Raw genomic sequence first — 19,834 nt, forward strand, 5'->3', positions numbered from 1 at the left:
TCGACGACAATGGAGGAGTCATTGCTCTAACCCGGTGGTTCGAAAAGATCGAATTAATTTTCGAAATTTGTACTTGTTCTGAGGCCAGCAAAGTGAAGTTTGCCGCCTGCACCTTCACTGATAGAGCATTAACTTGGTGGAATAGCCGGGTCAAATCCTTAACCCTGCCGGTAGCCAATGCCATGGGTTGGGAGAGTTTGAAGGAACTCATGCTTGCGGTGTATTGCCCGAGGGGCGAGATGCAAAAGTTAGAGCACGAGCTCTGGAACCTAAAGATGAAAGGTTTCGATATTTCTACGTACAGAGCTAGGTTCTGCGACCTGGCTCTTCTCTGTCCCGGGATGGTCACCCCGGAAAGCAAGAAAACCGAGAGATACATTTTGGGATTGACACCCCCAACTCAAGGGAATGGTTTAGCTGCTAAACCTTCCACTTTCGACAGCGCCAAATGTTTAAAACAAACTCTTATAGATCACGGGGTTGATCTTGATGCAGTAGCAGCCGTTCCCGAACCACCAAAGGAGAGTGGTGGGAAGAAAAAGTTCTGGAACAAGCGTAAAGGCCAGTCTTCACAGGAATCCTCCAAGAAAAAACAAGTAGTGGCCGTTCATGCCGCTACTACTCCTGCTGCTGTTCCCACTACTCCAACAACACCCAGCCGTTATGCTGGAAACCTGCCTTTATGCAACAAATGCAACCTCCATCATTTGGGAGTTTGTAGAGAGATGCAATGCAACAAGTGTGGCAGAAAGGGGCAGACAGCGCGATTCTGCAAGCATAAGTAGTACTAACCCTCACAAACAAAAGACTTGCAATTCCTTGTTTACGTTAGTAATTATCATTGTAGGTCTCTATTATCGTTGTAGGATTAAGATATGTCTTGCTCGAAAATATTCGATTCATGATCATATAGGAGGCTTATCTTCATTTTCCCCCTTGTATCTTTTTAGAGAAAGATGCCTTCCAAGAAGAGACCTAACAGGAAGAACAACGATCCTCCGCCGCCACCGCCTCCTTAGTTCGATCCGGCCATGTTTCAGGCGGCAGCTACAGCCGTTGTGGCTGCCGTGATGGCGTAAATAAATCCTGGTGGTTCTAGTGGGTCAGGAAGTGGTACCCATCCCCAAAATCATGACGGCAGTCAGGGACACCCGAATGAATGTTCCTATAAGGATTTCATGAATGCAAAGCCCAAGTCTTTCGACGACAATGAAGGAGTCATTGCTCTAACCCGATGGTTCGAGAAGATCGAATCAATTTTCGAAATTTGTGCTTGTTCTGAGGCCAGCAAAGTGAAGTTTGCCGCCTGCACCTTCACTGATAGAGCATTGACTTGGTGGAATAGCCGGGTCAAATCCTTAACCCTACCGGTAGCCAATGCCATGAGTTGGGAGAGTTTGAAGGAACTCATGCTTGCGGAGTATTTCCCGAGGGGCGAGATGTAAAAGTTAGCGCACGAGCTCTGGAACCTAAAGATGAAAGGTTCCGATATTTCTACGTACATAGCTAGGTTCTGCGACCTAGCTCTTCTCTGTCCCGGGATGGTCACCTCGGAAAGCAAGAAAACCGAGAGATACATTTGGGGATTGACACCCCCAACTCAAGGGAATATTTTAGCTGCTAAACCTTCCACTTTCGACAGTGCCAAATGTTTAGCACAAACTCCTATAGATCATGGGGTTGATCTTGATGCAGTAGCAGCCGTTCCCGAACCACCAAAGGAGAGTGGTGGGAAGAAAAAGTTCTGGAACAAGCGTAAAGGCCAGTCTTCACAGGAATCCTCCAAGAAACAAAAAGTAGTGGCAGTTCATGCCGCTACTACTCCTGCTGCTGTTCCCACTACTCCAACAACACCCAGCCGTTATGTTGGAAACCTGCCTTTATGCAACAAATGCAACTTCCATCATTTGGGAGTTTGTAGAGAGATGCAATGCAACAAGTGTGGCAGAAAGGGGCACACAGCGTGATTCTGCAAGCATAAGTAGTACTAACCCTCACAAACCAAAGACTTGCAATTCCTTGTTTATGTTAGTAATTATCATTGTAGGTCTCTATTATCGTTATACGATTAAGATATGTCTTGCTCTAAAATATTCGATTCATGATCATATAGGAGGCTTATCGTCATTTTCCCCCTTGTATCTTTTTAGAGAAAGATGCCTTCCAAGAAGAGACCTAACAGGAAGAACAACGATCCTCCGCCGCCACCGCCTCCTCAGTTCGATCCGGCCATGTTTCAGGCGGCAGTTACAGCCGATGTGGCTGCCGTGATGGCGTACATAAATCTTGGTGGTTCTAGTGGGTCAGGAAGTGGTACCCATCCCCAAAATCTTAACAGCAGTCAGGGACACCCGAATGAGTGTTCCTAAAAGGATTTCATGAATGCAAAGCCCAAGTCTTTCGACAACAATGGAGGAGTCATTGCTCTAACCCGGTGGTTCGAGAAGATCGAATCAATTTTCAAAATTTGTGCTTGTTCTGAGGCCAACAAAGTGAAGTTTTCTGCCTGCACCTTCACTGATAGAGCATTGACTTGGTGGAATAACCGGGTCAAATCCTTAACCCTGCCGGTAGCCAATGCCATGGGTTGGGAGAGTTTGAAGGAACTCATGCTTGCGGAGTATTGCCCGAGGGGCGAGATGCAAAAGTTAGAGCACGAACTCTGGAACCTAAAGATGAAAGGTTCTGACATTGCTACGTACACAGCTAGGTTCTGCGACCTGTCTCTTCTCTGTCCCGGGATGGTCACCCCAGAAAGCAAGAAAACCAAGAGATACATTTGGGGATTGACACCCCCAACTCAAGGGAATGTTTTAGCTGCTAAACCTTCCACTTTCGACAGCGCCAAATGTTTAGCACAAACTCTTATAGATCACGGGGTTGATCTTGATGCAGTAGTAGCCGTTCTCGAACCACCAAAAGAGAGTGGTGGGAAGAAAAAGTTCTAAAACAAGCTTAAATGACAGTCTTCACAGGTTTCCTCCAAGAAACAACAAGTAGTGGCAGTTTATGCCGCTACTACTCCTGCTGTTGTTCCCACTACTCCAACAACACCGAACCGTTATGCTGGAAACCTGTCTTTATGCAACAAATGCAACTTCCATCATTTGGGAGTTTGTAGAGAGATGCAATGTAACAAGTGTGGCAGAAAGGGGCACACAACGCGATTCTGCAAGACACCAGCTCAATCGACCAACCAGGCTACTGAAGCGGGCGTTAGCCAAGCCTGTTATGGCTGTGGGGAGGTCGGACATTTCAAGAGAAATTGTCCCAAGGCAACAACTTCTGGCAACACGGGAAAGGTTCTAGCAATGGGCCAGGAGGAAGCAGTTGCGGTTCCCACCGTCGTTTCAGGTACGTACCTCCTCGACAACTCATATGCATGCATTCTTTTCTATTCTGGTGTGGAGAGAAGTTTTGTTAGTCATGCATTTAAACATCTACTCAAGCATAAATCCCAACCTTTAACTGAAACATTTACCATTGAGATGGCTAACAGAAAGAAAGAGAGCACTAACGACGTATTGGTAGGATGTACCCTTACCCTAAACGACCATTCTTTTCCAATCGAGCTCATGCCAATTTCCAAAAAAAGTTTCGATGTCATCATTGGCATGGATTGGTTGAGCCCCAATCGTGCTGATATCCTCTGTTATGAAAAAGCCATTCGTCTCAATCTACCATCCGGTGAAGCCCTTATTATCTATGGTGATAAACTTAGCTCAAACCTTCGTATCATTTCATGCATCATAGCCCAAAAATATCTACGAAAGGAGTGCCATGCATTCCTAGCTCATGTCGTAAACGAAAAGCAAGAAGTTAAAGACCTCGAGAGCATCCCCGAAGTCTACAACTTTTCTGATGTCTTCCCCGAAGACATTCCAAGAGTTCCTCCCGAGCGCCAATTCGAGTTTCGATTCGACTTAATCCCCAGAGCTACCCCCGTAGCTAAATCCCCTTACCGTCTAGCGCCGGCAGAAATGCAAGAGTTATCCAGCCAGCTCAATGAACTACTCAACAAGGGATTCATCAGACCACGTTCCTCGCCTTGGGGAGCCCCGATCCTATTCGTGAAAAAGAAGGATGGATCCTTTCGGATGTGTATAGATTATCGTGAACTGAACAAGCTTACCATCAAAAACCGTTACCCCTTACCCAGAATCGACGACCTATTCGATCAACTTCAAGGAGCCAGCTACTTTTCCAAGATATATTTAAGATAAGGGTACCATCAGTTATGAGTCCATGAGGGTGATGTTCCCAAGACAACATTTAGGACTCGGTATGGTCACTATGAGTTTGTAGTGATGCCCTTTGGCCTAACCAACGCACCCACTGTATTCATGGATCTGATGAATCGGGTGTGCCGCTGTGACAACCCGAAATTTCTAACTTGTGTAAACATTCAAATTTATCAGTGTTCGACTCATTTTTCTCCCAGTTATCACTGTTTGGGAACCTGTTTTAAGTATCCTAACTCTAGTGAACCAAAGAAATTAGTATTTGGATGTGTCAGTTTAAGTTCTAAACTATCTAGCAACCGTAAACCTCCTCAAAAAGGAGTTTACGGTCGAGACCTTGAGTTTACGGTCAGAGTAACCGTAAAATCCTCCCTATATATAATGGTTGATCATTTCAGCCATTCTTTTCATTTTAAACACTTCAAAGGCTTTCTCTCTCTACTCCCTCTCTTCCTTCATCGAGAATCCTCAAGAACACGGTTGTGTTTTGGACTGAAAACACCCCCATTTGCCTCGAAATTGTAAGTACCATCCTCCTTTACATCTATCTAATTAAAATCCTTCATTTTGGACTTAAGATCATCACTCTTGCTTGAACAAAAGAGTTTACGGTCCTATGAATCTTCATAGACCGTAAACCCTTATAAAGGGTGTTCTTATAGCCTTTACCCTTCCTAGGGCTAAGCATGGTCCCTAGAATCCGATGCCTTTGAAGGAAGCCCTTGAAAACCATCATTTGTGCAAGATTGATGAGTTTACGGTCTAGTGTATCTTCTTAGACCGTACACCCTTCAATGACCATAAGCCCATTGACCGTGAACCCATGGAACCGTGAACCCATGGAACCGTTAACCCATGGAACCGTAAACCCATGGACCGTGAACCCATGGAACCGTGAACCCATGGAACCGTAAACCCATGGACCGTAAACCTTATGACCGTAAGGTCATTAGACCGTGAACTCCATGACCGTAAGGTCATTGGACCGTAAACACTAAGACCGTGAACACTTGGACCATGAACTCCAATGGTTATACCTCTTTGACCGTAAACTCTATAGGGTGGCCATATACCCTAGTTATGCAATCATATGTGATTGCATTCCATAAATCTTAGAGTTTCCTAGCCAATAAGGGTGTTACCCTTCTTATTTAGTCGTCTATACAAATTCATACACATACTTGTCTATATGTGTCTATTAGGATCATTGTGTGCTCAAGGTTACACCTGACACTCTGCACTCCTCTTCCAACCACACGTCAGAACCACTCACTACAGGTGAGTTCATACCCGTACATTTTTCCGTGTTTTTAATGTTTTCAGGGGGGAATACAAGCCAAACTCAAAGTATTTTATTAAGTTTTAAACTTATTAATACAACTCAACGATTTCCATGTTTAATAACTTACCCGAATATTTTATCCCTTTTGTAACATGTTGAGCATAAGGGAAATTGTTATTTTGGAAATATCACTTCATATCTTTCAGAAAGGTTTTACAAAACACTTTCCATAACAACACTAGTAAATTATAATGGGTATAGTTTGGGATAACCCTCTAGGTAGTTTCTACCAAATCAGATTTCATGGTTGAATATATATAAACTATGGCTGATTTAGTTTATGTTATATGTTTTCTCAGAAGTATACAGTACATTTATTCAAGAATAATTACTGTTTTATACTGTTTCTCGCTAGTAAACTAGATTATACATGTCACACCCCAAAACCGGAACGGTGGAAACGTTCTGGGGTGGAGGACGTCATGTCAAGTATCACAACACATGCAGTATAGTAATCAAAGTACAACAACCATTGCATTAATAGTATAAGTTTTACATAGGTTACATTTAGCAACAACATCAAAGTAGATATAGAAAATAACATGAAATGCAGCTCGGTACAAGGCTGTCTTCACAAAAGCTCCCGGAGTGTACCTGTCTACTGACGACCTGAGAATACAAGTTATTTTGAAAGAGAGTATCAGCATTTTAATGCTGGTGAGTTCATAAGTATTTTAATGACATTGTTATAAATACATGTTTTTCCTCAAAATAATCTCATTATATGATGGTGATAAGAGTTTATAAAGTATTTGAGTTCTTTCCAGAAAATCCTATATTTTCTAACAAAAGTAGTCTTCTACCAAGACCCGACTGTTTTGAGTTTAAAGAAATGAGTTTAACTAATAAAAGCAGTCTTCTACCAAGACCCGACTGTTTTGAGTTTAAAGAAATGAGTTTAACTAATAAAAGCAGTCTTCTACCAAGACCCGACTGTTTTGTGTTTAAAGAGTATTTTCCCCAAATATTACTATCATTATCAAAATATAGTTTTTCATTAATGAGTATGTGAGAAAATCACAATTAAATGTAATAGGGAAGATAATGCTTTACTTCAGCAATGACATTGCTGTTTATAAAGTAATAAAATGCAGACTCCAGGTAGTATTAAATGACAAAACACCCCGGGGAGTCTAAAGTAGTAAAATACAGACTCCAGGTAGTATTAAATGGACAATACACATCGGGGAGTTTAAAGTAGTAAAATACAGACTCCAGGTAGTATTAAATGACAATACACCTCGGGGAGTCTAAAATAGTATTTAATCCTAATTCGGTTAATTTAAAGGTTCAACTGGGAACCAGTATATAATTAGGAAGATATATTATTAGCTTTATATATATAGAAACTACCGTAGTACTAATTACCTTACAGCCATGAATTATAAGGTAAATGTAAAGATACTCATAACCATACTGATTGACGGGTGTAAACACGACGACCTGCTGGCGTCGAAAATAGATGTGACATTTGTCACCCCTTGGCTTGTTCGGCCAAGACTGTAGCTAGCAGTCAGGATGTGGGATGGTCTGTCCCGTATAGATCTATACACACAATGCCCGCTCTCCCTCCAGGAGACTCTGGTTACCAACTTGACAACGGTGAAATCCGCGTCATGAGGATGTATCTAGTGTTTTGATTTCTATATACTTTTCTTTTTACTAAAAGTACGAGTTTTTAGTGTATTGATATAGCTAAGTTCTCCTTCATGAAAGTTATTGTTGGTTTCTAAACTACACCTATTATAGTTTAGTTGAGAGGCTATATAGGTACCTTTGCTACCCAAAGGTATTGAACTGGAGTAAGAGTTTTAATATCTATCCAGATATACATAATATATAACTAGGACTTTAACGACACTCGGACAATATAACCAGATGCTCTAAGTCCACAACTAAACATGGAACAGGAAGTAAAGCGGGCTATCAGTCCTAAGTCCTTCAAACCCTACTTATATAACTATATCTATATAGACATGAATCTAACAAGAGTATAAGTTTAAAAGACTTTGATAAAAGCTTAGTAATTTAAAAAGAGGTTTAAGTATTTTAAAAGAGAATTGAAAACAAGAATTGAAAACCTTTAGCTAAATAAAACAGTTTATCATGCAAAAATCTATTTGCTTGACAGTTATTAATGACATGTGATTGATATAATAACCTAATAGTTCAACTTGTATTCCCCCCATAAAAGCATTTAAAACCGTTTCAAAGGTTGATTAAGGGGTATGAACTCACCTGTAGTGGGTGATTCGGATGAACAGATGGTATAGGATGCTAAGTGTCAAGTGAGGACTTGAACACACACACACAGATCCTATTTAGCTTATAATGACACATATATGCATCTAATTAGTCCTTAACAATTAATTAATTAAGTTAAGTCACCCTAATACATGGATAACACTTTGATTCAAGTGTTAGGAGTACTAAAGGGTCGCATCTAAAGAGAGTATGGCCTCACATTGGAGTTTACTTCCTATTTGGCAACAACACATGAGTTTACTGCCCATGGTCATTACCCCCATGAGTTTACGGCCGTAAACTGATGGTAATTTGTACCACTGTGTGATTTAAGGTCTTATACCCCTCAAGGAAGTGTTCTAGGTTTGCATCCAAGGCTTAGGAAGGGACTAGGGCTCAAAATGGCCCTTTATTTGAGTTTACGGTTCTTGGACCACCCCTATGGAGTTTACGATCATAAACCCATGAGTTTACGGCCGTAAACTCATGGTCACTTCTACCATTTCGTGATTTAGGGTCTTTAGCTCATGCATGCAAGGTTCTAGTCCAATATTCAAGCCCTAGAAGGTGTTGGTGGCACTTAAACACCACTTGATGGTGTTTACGGTTCAAGGAGATGCCTTGACCGTAAACCCATATGTTCTTGAGGGTTTTTGATGTTTTTCAATGGATTAACAAGTATTCTAAGTAAGAAACTAGTTAGGAGGAGTGTACTTACTTATAGGAAGCTTGCAAGAGTGTTTAAGGTCCAAGAACACTAGTGTGTGTTCTTGGTGTTTTGAAGAATACTTGAAGATCTATGAAAAAGACAAGATTTCATGGATGAAATCATGTAAAACTACTAGATGAAGTGTTATAATAACAAATCAAGGCAAGAAACACTTACATTTTTGGAAGATTTGGAAGAAGTTCTTATGATACTTGAGAGAGAATATTGGTGTTCTTGAGCTTGGAAGTGAAAAATGAGCCAAAAATGACTAAGTGTCATATTTATACTCTTTAGAGTTTACGGTCGTAAACTCCAAGTTTGGGGCCGTAAACTCCAAACTCTTGGAGTTTTGAGATTTAAGTGATGCACGACAACCTCTAAAGTATACTTCCTATAATTACTTCCCGAAGTACTAGGCTTTAGAATACTCAAAATGACTCCAAACAGCTTAGAATTTAGCAAAAACAAATCTGACTTCTAATGAGATGAATAGTTATACCAGATAGAAATTCCGAGTTGTCACATCATCCACCCGTTAGAGGGAATTTCGTCCCGAAATTAGAGTTTAAGCAAATATGTAGTTATAATTTAACGAAGCAAAAAGATGAGGATATTTCAGTTTCAACTGATCCTCTCGCTCCCAAGTGAATTTAGGTCCTCGCTTGGCGTTCCAGTGAACCTTCACTATCGGGATATGACTTTGCTTTTGTTCGCTTGACCTTCCGGTCCATGATCTCTATAGGTTCTTCCACGAAGTTGAGGCTCTCCTTGATTTCGATCTCGTCGAGTGGAATTATAAGAGCCTTGTCGGAAAATCACTTTTTCAAGTTGAGACGGGGTTAGATTTGGGCGGAATTTATGGAATTCCCAAAGTAGTTGAGGTCTGACGGATGCTGGACCAATCCTTATCAAGAATCTCGGATGGTCTTAAGTTCTTTGGGAAGATAGAACGTTTTAGTTCCTTAGAATATAATGTACTTCCATGGTGAGATCATCACTGGGCGTGATCGCCATTTTGAAGTTCCAAAAGTTTTCTCTTACTGAGGGTGTAGTCCTTTTGGTTGGTTCTGAGGAAGTTCAGGTCGTCTTCGGATTCGTATTTCCTACTGGTTGGCTTTCGGAGGTTTTCTGGATCATTGGAGGTGCTGACTATATGCTGGCATCTATTGGTTATGTGGCATCTACCTCAGCCCAGTGCAAAATGGACTTGCACTTCTGACTCATGAGGTGTTTCTAACGGAATATCTCATAGTCAGTATGATAGAGGGTTTTACCAGACGATGCTTAGAGAATTTCAATTTTTATCATCGTCTAATATATGCTTTCACAGTGTGATCCCTAATCGAAAAGAATCATTCTCTCTCTATCGCTTCGCTTGTTTCATGGATAGCAGTCTCTGATCAGGGCTAGCTTCGCCCTCAGAGATTTTCTGAAGTGATTGACTATTTCAGGAGGTGGTTCTACTATCTCTTTAGAGATAGTATTCTTTGGAACACCTAGTAGTCTAACAAATCTCTAGGACATGCTCCATTATCCATTTTGTATGCTCCCTCCAGTTTGTAGGAAGCGCGTGTTTTTGTATAACCCATCGATTAACACCTAGACTGGTGTCGAGTCCACAATCTCTTTATGACCTGGGTTGTAAAGCTTAACACAACTTGCCATCTACTTTACTCAGTATTCTTGGTCGCGGAGGTAATCGGGTGGTTCTTAGCATCCTAGTATTAACTTTGGTAAATGCAGACTATTATCTATAGGGCGACGGTGTCTTTTCTCGCATGAGGAGGCACTATCTCATCTTTTACCGTCCTAGGCACTTCTTGTCTGTATCTGGATGAACGAAGCGCTTGAGTAGTGCGAGCATCCCTTGCAACTACTCTTCCGATGCTACCAAGTTTTCTCTATCTAGATTTAATCTAGGTAGTATAGGATTCTGCCACTCAGAACATCTAATTTCCTCATCCATTCTTCTCAGTGTTTAACCTGTCACAACTTTTCAGGTTTCTTGGCCCACTACTGAGTTGCTTAATTTGTGGGATCAGGCGTGAATGGATGGTCGTAGTCAATGTTTTTGACTCTCACGACTTGAGTTACTTTTCCTAACTGAAGGTGTCGGCTACTTTGTTGGCTTAACGGTGATGACAACAAATTTTGAATTTGTAGTCATTTTAGTAGCTCAACCCACAACTGTTTCCTTGACTTCAGCTCCTTCCCTTTGGGTATATAACGAAGGGTTTTATTTTAAGGTTCATGGTAGACCTCATACTTGGCTCAATCACTATTACTCGGTGTATGCAAGTCGTATATAATTGAGATTGACAGGATGTTCAGATGTGTGGCCCCACCCTAACCCACAACCAAACAAGGAACAGGGAGTAGGGAGGAAGCACACATCTTAAATTTTGTTGATCTAAATTATATACCACTCTAATGCATATACTTAGTAGTAGTAAATTAATCCTATGAGTTCTTTTCTCTTGATTCACGAACTAGCTCGTGCGGTGCAAATGGCCTTTCTGGAGGATCTACTGAGTAGGCCTCGGGCGGTTATTGTCTTTCGGAATGTTTGCGGTGCCTTTCGCTTCTGGTTTTAAATGTCTAATGGGGTTGGTTAACAGCGCGTGGTACCTCTCTCCTGGGTACTTCTGAAGGTTGGATGCGAGAGACGATCGATGGTTCACATTAGGTTTTTCTTATTAGGTGCAAAAGAACCTTTATTTGACGCTTAGGATAAGGTGAAAGTTCTTTTTACACAGCACTAGGAATTTTCGCATGGTCGAACCAAGTCGAGTCATGACTGACGGTGGTGTCGAAATTTACAATCATCGACACGATATGGAATGAAAATTGATAGGACCGGGTGCTGAACAGAGCACACAAGTTCATAGCGCTTCGGGTTCGTCCATAGTATTACTATCGCGAATACTTGGACCGATATGATTTAACGCTGAACGTTAGGGGTCCTGATGTTTTGGAATAATGTACTTTTCATGAATGGGTTTCTCACGAGGCCTCTCTATAATCGCCTAGTATACACTAGTCATGTATAATTAAGACTAAAAGGACTGTTGACTGAGCGACTCCGCCCTAAATCCACAACCAAGCAAGGAACAGGAAATAAGGCCACATCACTCACTCGAGGTCTATCATTCCCAATTATAAATGGCCTTTACGTATATACTAAGCCATCATAGCTTTACCTGATGGGTTTTTAAGTTTTACAACAGTGCTGCGACTTTTGCCTTAACGAGGGAGTAGTTACAATTAGAATTGATTATTTAAAGTTTTCGATTAGATACTTAAGGTTGAGAAGCGTACCAAAATTCTACCAGGTTCCTTGATGTTCCCTTAGGCACTAGGGTTAAACTCCTCCTGCGCCCTTGTCATTTCTTTCAGTTGGGCAGTCCCTCTTGAAGTGCCCTATTTCACCACATAGGTGGCATATTGGACTGGTCCCAACATTGGTGGTTGATGTAATGAACTCAACCGGGGTTCTGCAGTTGCGAGCGGTATGCCCCTTCATGTTGCACCTAACACAAAAGGGTTCTCGACAGACTCCATAATGATGGTAGTCACACTTGCTGCAGTGGGGGAGGTTTCCTAGGTATGGTCTTCTCGGTGTCGAGACAGGCGGGTTGACAGGGGTATTGATTACCTCAGCTTCTTGCTCTTCGAAAGGTCCTTGAGTCGAGGTACTTCCCTCCTCGTTCCCAAACTTCCTTTTCATTGGATTAGGTTGGAGTTCTTGGGCGGCTTTGCACACGGGTGTTGGTTGCTGCTGTCCATTGCTATGATCGGGATTCCCGATAGTGCTCCTGCTAACATTGGCGTTGTTAGCATTCAGGTGAGCCATGACAGCTACTACGGCTGCTGAAACTGCAGCTTGGAACGTAGCTTCATCGATCTGAAGAGTCGGCGTCTTGCTAGCAGGTTGGTTACATTTCTTCGGAGGCATGGTTTTCCCTACATGATGAGGAACACAAGTTGATGAGAAACGATGGTTACCCCTAGACGTATCTTTCTTTACTAATATAGGCATAAATTTTTCCCGTGCTTTGAGTTATGGTTCTCTAAGTGTCGACCTACATCCCTATGATGCAGTCCTGGTAACAGGGTAGAAGTAAGTGTATCAGATAGCCATAAAATGGGTGTCGTTCCAACTAAGTTATCTTTATACTGGAGAGGTTCACTCTCCGGCTTTGAAAAGATTTGAAAGAATTTCAGAACGAAGATTACACAAGAAAAAGACATGAAAATTTATGGCTAAAGACCCTCAATCGAGGTTTTGTGATCCGATTATTTATCTTAGTCGCGACAGGAAAGACGATTTGCCTAAGACACAGTGTGAGTAGTGTATTCACTAGCTCACTAAGTTGTATTATTTTATGGGTTATTAGAGTGAATTTATAGGGGTAGAACACTTCTCGGGTTCCATGCATTGGCTCCCTCTGTCCACCTTTTATCCTTGACTGGAACGAGCGTTGGTTTTCTTCCGGTACTTGGGTACTTATATAAGGTTCTCTTTTCCTGTAGACATTGAATTTCTGCTCCGCCTTACTTCCGATTCTGACTCTGATCGCCATCACTTCATAATGGATGACTGGAATCTCGGAAGTTCAGGCGAATTTCCCACTAACGTCCCTAAAAGGTAAAGGCACATGGCGATTTCAATAGTCTCGTCACTGTTCATTTATTTCCTAATTGGAATCTTCTCAATGAACCTCTTCTGGGTCTTTATCGACTCTTTTGCCGATTACTGAAGTGGATATGGTTTTGTAAAGGGGTTCATGCGAGAATGGGAATGTCTAAAGAATCTTAAGAGATTATTAAAACATTTTAATGTGTGATCCATATCGAGTCGTTCTACAATTTCATAGTGTACACAAATCATATATAACTTAGATCTAATAGGCCTTCGAATACGTGATACTACCCTATATCCACATCCAAACAAGGAAAAGGAAGTAGAGCGAAACCACACATTCTCAGCCTATGAGATCCTAACTATATATAATCTTGGGAGCATACACTTTGTAATCATAGACCGATCCATAAGGATCTTTTTAGTTTTCACGCAAGGTTATTTATGGTTCCTAAAATACCCCTATAGTATTTTTATTACATGTTTGATTCTAAAACTTCTGAACATGCTTTTGGGTTTATTGTTAGTCTTTTAGTATCATAAAATACTCCTATAGTATTTTAAACCTTATGTTCGGCTCTAGCATTCCTATATGGTAAGTTTCAGATTCATTGCAACACCATCATCACTCCCAAACACACGCTAGTCGCATCTCGAATAAATGTAGTTGATCGGGCTATATTTATTCCAGCTGCGATTACATAACTGCCCAGGTTTGACGGTAATGCTCAACATCCAAAGACTTTTATTCTTATTCTTCTTGTGATACTTGTTCGGGTTTTTATATTCTGGATGTTCTTATACCTTTGTAAAATATGGTTATATTTTAAAGTATAATTCTTGGTCAGAGTGTTTTTATCCCATTTTATTTATAGGTTGTATATCTTTTATGATTTGATATACTGAGCTCACTATAAACAATGCTCTGATACCAATCTGTCACACCCCAAAACCGGAACGGCGGAAACGTTCTGGGGTGGAGGACGTCATGTCAAGTATCACAACACATGCAGTATAGTAATCAAAGTACAACAACCATTGCATTAATAGTATAAGTTTTACATAGGTTACATTTAGCAACAACATCAAAGTAGATATAGAAAATAACATGAAATGCAGCTCGGTACAAGGCTGTCTTCACAAAAGCTCCCGAAGTGTACCTGTCTACTGACGACCTGAGAATACAAGTTATTTTGAAAGAGAGTATCAGCATTTTAATGCTGGTGAGTTCATAAGTATTTTAATGACATTGTTAGAAATACATGTTTTTCCTCAAAATAATCTCATTATATGATGGTGATAAGAGTTTATAAAGTATTTGAGTTCTTTCCAGAAAATCCTATATTTTCTAACAAAAGTAGTCTTCTACCAAGACCCGATTGTTTTGAGTTTAAAGAAATGAGTTTAACTAATAAAAGCAGTCTTCTACAAAGACCCGACTGTTTTGAGTTTAAAGAAATGAGTTTAACTAATAAAAGCAGTCTTCTACCAAGACCCGACTGTTTTGTGTTTAAAGAGTATTTTTCCCCAAATGTTACAATCATTATCAAAATATAGTTTTTCATTAATGAGTATGTGAGAAAATCACAATTAAATGTAATAGGGAAGATAATGCTTTACTTCAGCAATGACATTGCAGTTTATAAAGTAATAAAATGCAGACTCCAGGTAGTATTAAATGACAAAACACCCCGGGTAGTCTAAAGTAGTAAAATACAGACTCCAGGTAGTATTAAATGGACAATACACCTCGGGGAGTTTAAAGTAGTAAAATACAGACTCCAGGTAGTATTAAAAGACAATACACCTCGGGGAGTCTAAAATAGTATTTAATCCTAATTCGGTTAATTTAAAGGTTCAACTGGGAACCAGTATATAATTAGGAAGATATATTATTAGCTTTATATATATAGAAACTACCGTAGTACTAATTACCTTAAAGCCATGAATTATAAGGTAAATGTAAAGATACTCGTAACCATACTGATTGACGGGTGTAAACACGACGACCTGCTGGCGTAGAAAATAGATGTGACATTTGTCACCCCTTGGCTTGGTCGGCCGGGACTGTAGCTAGCAGTCAGGATGTGGGATGGTCTGTCCCGTATAGATCTATACACACAATGCCCGCTCTCCCTCCAGGAGACTCTGGTTACCAACTTGACAACGGTGAAATCCGCGTCATGAGGATGTATCTAGTGTTTTGATTTCTATATACTTTTCTTTTTACTAAAAGTACGAGTTTTAGAGTATTGATATAGCTAAGTTCTCCTTCATGAAAGTTATTGTTGGTTTCCAAACTACACCTATTATAGTTTACTTGAGAGGCTATATAGGTACCTTTGCTACCCAAAGGTATTGAACTGGAGTAAGAGTTTTAATATCTATCCAGATATACATAATATATAACTAGGACTTCAACGACACTCAGACAAATAACCGGATGCTCTAAGTCCACAACCAAACAAGGAACAGGAAGTAAAGCGGGTTATCAGTCCTAAGTCCTTCAAGCCCTACTTATATAACTTCATCTATATAGACATGAATCTAACAAGAGTATAAGTTTAAAAGACTTTGATAAAAGCTTAGTAATTTAAAAATAGGTTTAAGTATTTTAAAAGAGAATTGAAAACCTTTAGCTAAATAAAACAGTTTATCAAGCAAAAATCAATTTGCTTGACAGTTATTAATCACATGTGATTGATATAATAACCTAATAGTTCAACTTGTATTCCCCCCCATAAAAGCATTTAAAATCATTTCAAAGGTTGATTAAGGGGAATGAACTCACCTGTAGTGGGTGATTCGGATGAACGGATGGTATAGGATGCTAAGTGTCAAGTGAGGACTTGGAACACACACGCAGATCCTATTTAGCATATAATGACACATATATGCATCTAATTAGTCCTTACTAACTAATTAATTAAGTTAAGTCACCCTAATACATCGATAACACTTTGATTCAAGTGTTAGGAGTACTAAAGGGTCGCATCTAAAGAGAGTATGGCCTCACATTGGAGTTTACTTCCTATTTGGCAACAACACATGAGTTTACGGCCCATGGTCATTACCCCATGAGTTTACGGCCGTAAGCTCATGGTAATTTGTAGCACTATATGATTTAAGGTCTTATACCCCTCAAGGAAGTGTTCTAGGTTTGCATCCAAGGCTTAGGAAGGGACTAGGGCTCAAAATGGCCCTTTATTTGAGTTTACGGTTCTTGGACCACCCCTATGGAGTTTACGGTCGTAAACCCATGAGTTTACGGCCGTAAAATCGTGGTCACTTCTACCATTTCGTGATTTGGGGTCTTTAGCTCATGCATGCAAGGTTCTAGTCCAATATTCAAGCCCTAGAAGGTGTTGGAGGCACTTAAACACCACTTGATGGTGTTTACGGTTCAAGGAGATGCCTTGACCGTAAACCCATATGTTCTTGAGGGTTTTTGATGTTTTTCAATGGATTAACAAGTATTCTAAGTAAGAAACTAGTTAGGAGGAGTGTACTTACTTATAGGAAGCTTGCAAGAGTGTTTAAGGGCCAAGAACACTAGTGTATGTTCTTGGTGTTTTGAAGAACACTTGAAGATCTATGAAAAAGACAAGATTTCATGGATGAAATCATGTATAACTACTAGATGAAGTGTTATAATAACAAATCAAGGCAAGAAACACTTACATTTTTTGAAGATTTGGAAGAAGTTCTTATGATACTTGAGAGAGAATATTGGTGTTCTTGAGCTTGGAAGTGAAAAATGAGCCAAAAATGACTAAGTGTCATATTTATACTCTTTAGAGTTTACGGCCGTAAAATCCATGTTTGGGGCCGTAAACTCCAAACTCTTGGAGGTTTGAGATTTAAGTGATGCACGACAACCTCTAAAGTATACTTCCTATAATTACTTCCCAAAGTACTAGGCTTTAGAATACTCAAAATGACTCCAAACAGCTTAGAATTTAGCAAAAACAAATCTGACTTCTAATGAGATGAATAGTTGTACCGGATAGAAATTCCGAGTTGTCACAATACATAATTGTGAGGCTCTACTTCAATACTGTACCCTTTAGTGTACGGAACTAAATCCTATCATAGTATAACCAGAGTCTCCTGGAGGGAGAGCGTGAGATTTGTGAATAGATCTATTCGAGACTGACAATCCCACACCTGAACTGCTAGCTACAGTTAGGCGGGCACGCCTGGGGTGGACAAATGTCATTTAACTTAACGCCTGAAGAACGTTATAAAGGTCTCTAGGTCATATCAAGTATGGTTATACGACTCGCAAATAAGTATCAACTAACTTTGGTTTACGGACTCTACTCTTCATTGTTTTATTTTGAGTAATAAAACTACTTTTATACATACTGATAGTAATCATGGATTTCTAAACTTACGTCTCTACCTCTAGAACGGATAACTTGTTTTTAGGGAAAATATAGGATTTTCCCAGGATAACACTGGCATTTCAAAATCTGATGGTTTACTTTCTACTAATAGATACTCTTTCAAAACTGCTTGTCATAAGAAAATATAGGATTTTCTTGAGGAACACTTTTCAAAAAGGATCAAAGAAACATTTTCCACAAAAACTAAATGCTTATGAACTCACCAGCTTTATGCTGATATTCTTTCAAAACTGCTTGTATTCTCAGGAAATCAGTAGACAGGTACCTGCTGGAATTTGAGAAGCCGGAGCAATAAGAGTCTTATGTTATTACTTTACATACTTTTGATGTACCTAAAACAAGATTTCAAACTGATGTAAACATTTTACTTATATATGTATCCAATGTATTGGTTGTGTTGCTATGTTTCCTATTATTCATTGGTTGTGATGCTAAACATGACGTCCTCCGCCCCCAAAAATTTCCGCCGTTCCGGTTTGGGGGTGTGACAGATTGGTATCAGAGCCCTTGTTTATAGCGAACTAAGTATACCGAACCTTACATGGTATACAACTATAAACACTAAGGGGCCTAAGTTCTCTAAAATAAAAGTATATTTTTGAAATATAAAGTATTTTGTAACAAGTATACTAGTATGCATACATAACAGAACCAGAGTCATAGATAGAACGAAACAAAAGTATTTGGATGTTGGGACACTGCGGTTAAACCTGGGCAGTTATGTAATCATGTCTAGGGTCAATATAGCCTGATCAACTATATTCATTCGGGATATGACCAACATGTGCTTGGGAGTGACTTTGGTGTTACAGCAAGCCTGAAACTTACCAAGAACAAAAGCATCCGACATAAAATACTATAGGAGTATTTTGGCTAGAGCCAAATTCAGTATATAGATTCACTCCAAGTGTTGATACCACTTTCTTCTTAAGCGATAACTTACTTGCGTTAGTAACCTTTCTGTGCTTATCGCTCGGTAGTATACTTTTATTATCAGGATGAGATATATCTTGTTTTTTATATCTCGAGGACTTACCATCCTGTTCTTCCTGATTGTTTCTAGAACAAGATGCCTCCCCGACCAAGACCCATCCGAAGAAACGACGACACTCCACCACAACCACCACCCCCTAATTTCGACCCCGTCATGTTCCAGGCAGCAGTTACCGCCGCCGTAACCGCAGCGATGGAACTAGTGAACGCTGGTGGGGCTGGAGGTGGAACCGACCCCCAGCGGCAAGACGGAAGTCAGGGACATCAAAAGGGGTGTTCCTACAAGGACTTCATGACTGCAAAACCCAAGCCCTTCGACGGAAAAGGAGGTGTTATTGCTCTAACTCGATGGTTCGAGAAGATTGAATCCATCTTCGAAATTTGCGCCTGTTCCGAAGCCAACAAGGTGAAGTTCGCCGCCTGCACCTTCATCGACAGAGCCTTGACCTGGTGGAATGGTCGATTCAAAACCCTAACCCTGCCAGTGGCTAATGCCATGGGTTGGGAAATACTGAAGGAGCTCATGCTTGCGGAATACTGCCCGAGGGGTTAAGTGCAGAAGTTGGAACACGAACTCTGGAAGTTGAAGATGAAGGGTTCCGACATCGCTGCCTACACCGCTAGATTATGAGATCTGGCTCTCCTCTGTCTGGGAATGGTCACCCCGGAAAGCAAGAAAATCGAGAGGTATATCTGGGGACTGACACAACCAACCAAAGGAAATGTCTTGGCTGCTAGACGAACTACGTTTGAAAGTACCAAGGATCTGGCACAGACTCTGATCGATCATGGGATCGATCTGGATGAGGCATCAACGATCGCCGAGCCACAGAAGGAGAGTGGTGAGAAGAAGAAGAAATTTTGGAACAAACGCAAGGGCCAGTCTCCTCAGGAACCCTCCAAGAAGCAGCAAACAGTGGCAGTCCACTCTGCTACTACTCCTAGTGCTGCTCCCACTGCTGTTCCAACCATCCAAGCTTCTACCGGTGGCTATGCTGGAAACCTACCTCTGTGCAACAAGTGTAACTTTCATCATCACGGACCCTGACGTGAATTAAAATGCAACAACTGTGGAAAGAAGGGACACACGACACGATACTGCAAGACACCTGTTCAACCAACCAACCAGGCTCCTGGGGCAGGTGCTGGTCAAGCCTGCTATGGCTGTGGAGAGGTTGGACACTTCAAAAGAAACTGCCCCAAAGCGACAATGGGTCGCAATACAGGAAGAGTGCTGGCGATGGGCCAAGAGGA

Source organism: Lactuca virosa, chromosome 7 (assembly GCF_052849685.1).
Source record: "Lactuca virosa cultivar CGN04683 chromosome 7, Lactuca_virosa_CGN04683_v6, whole genome shotgun sequence".
NCBI classification, from domain to species: domain Eukaryota; kingdom Viridiplantae; phylum Streptophyta; class Magnoliopsida; order Asterales; family Asteraceae; genus Lactuca; species Lactuca virosa.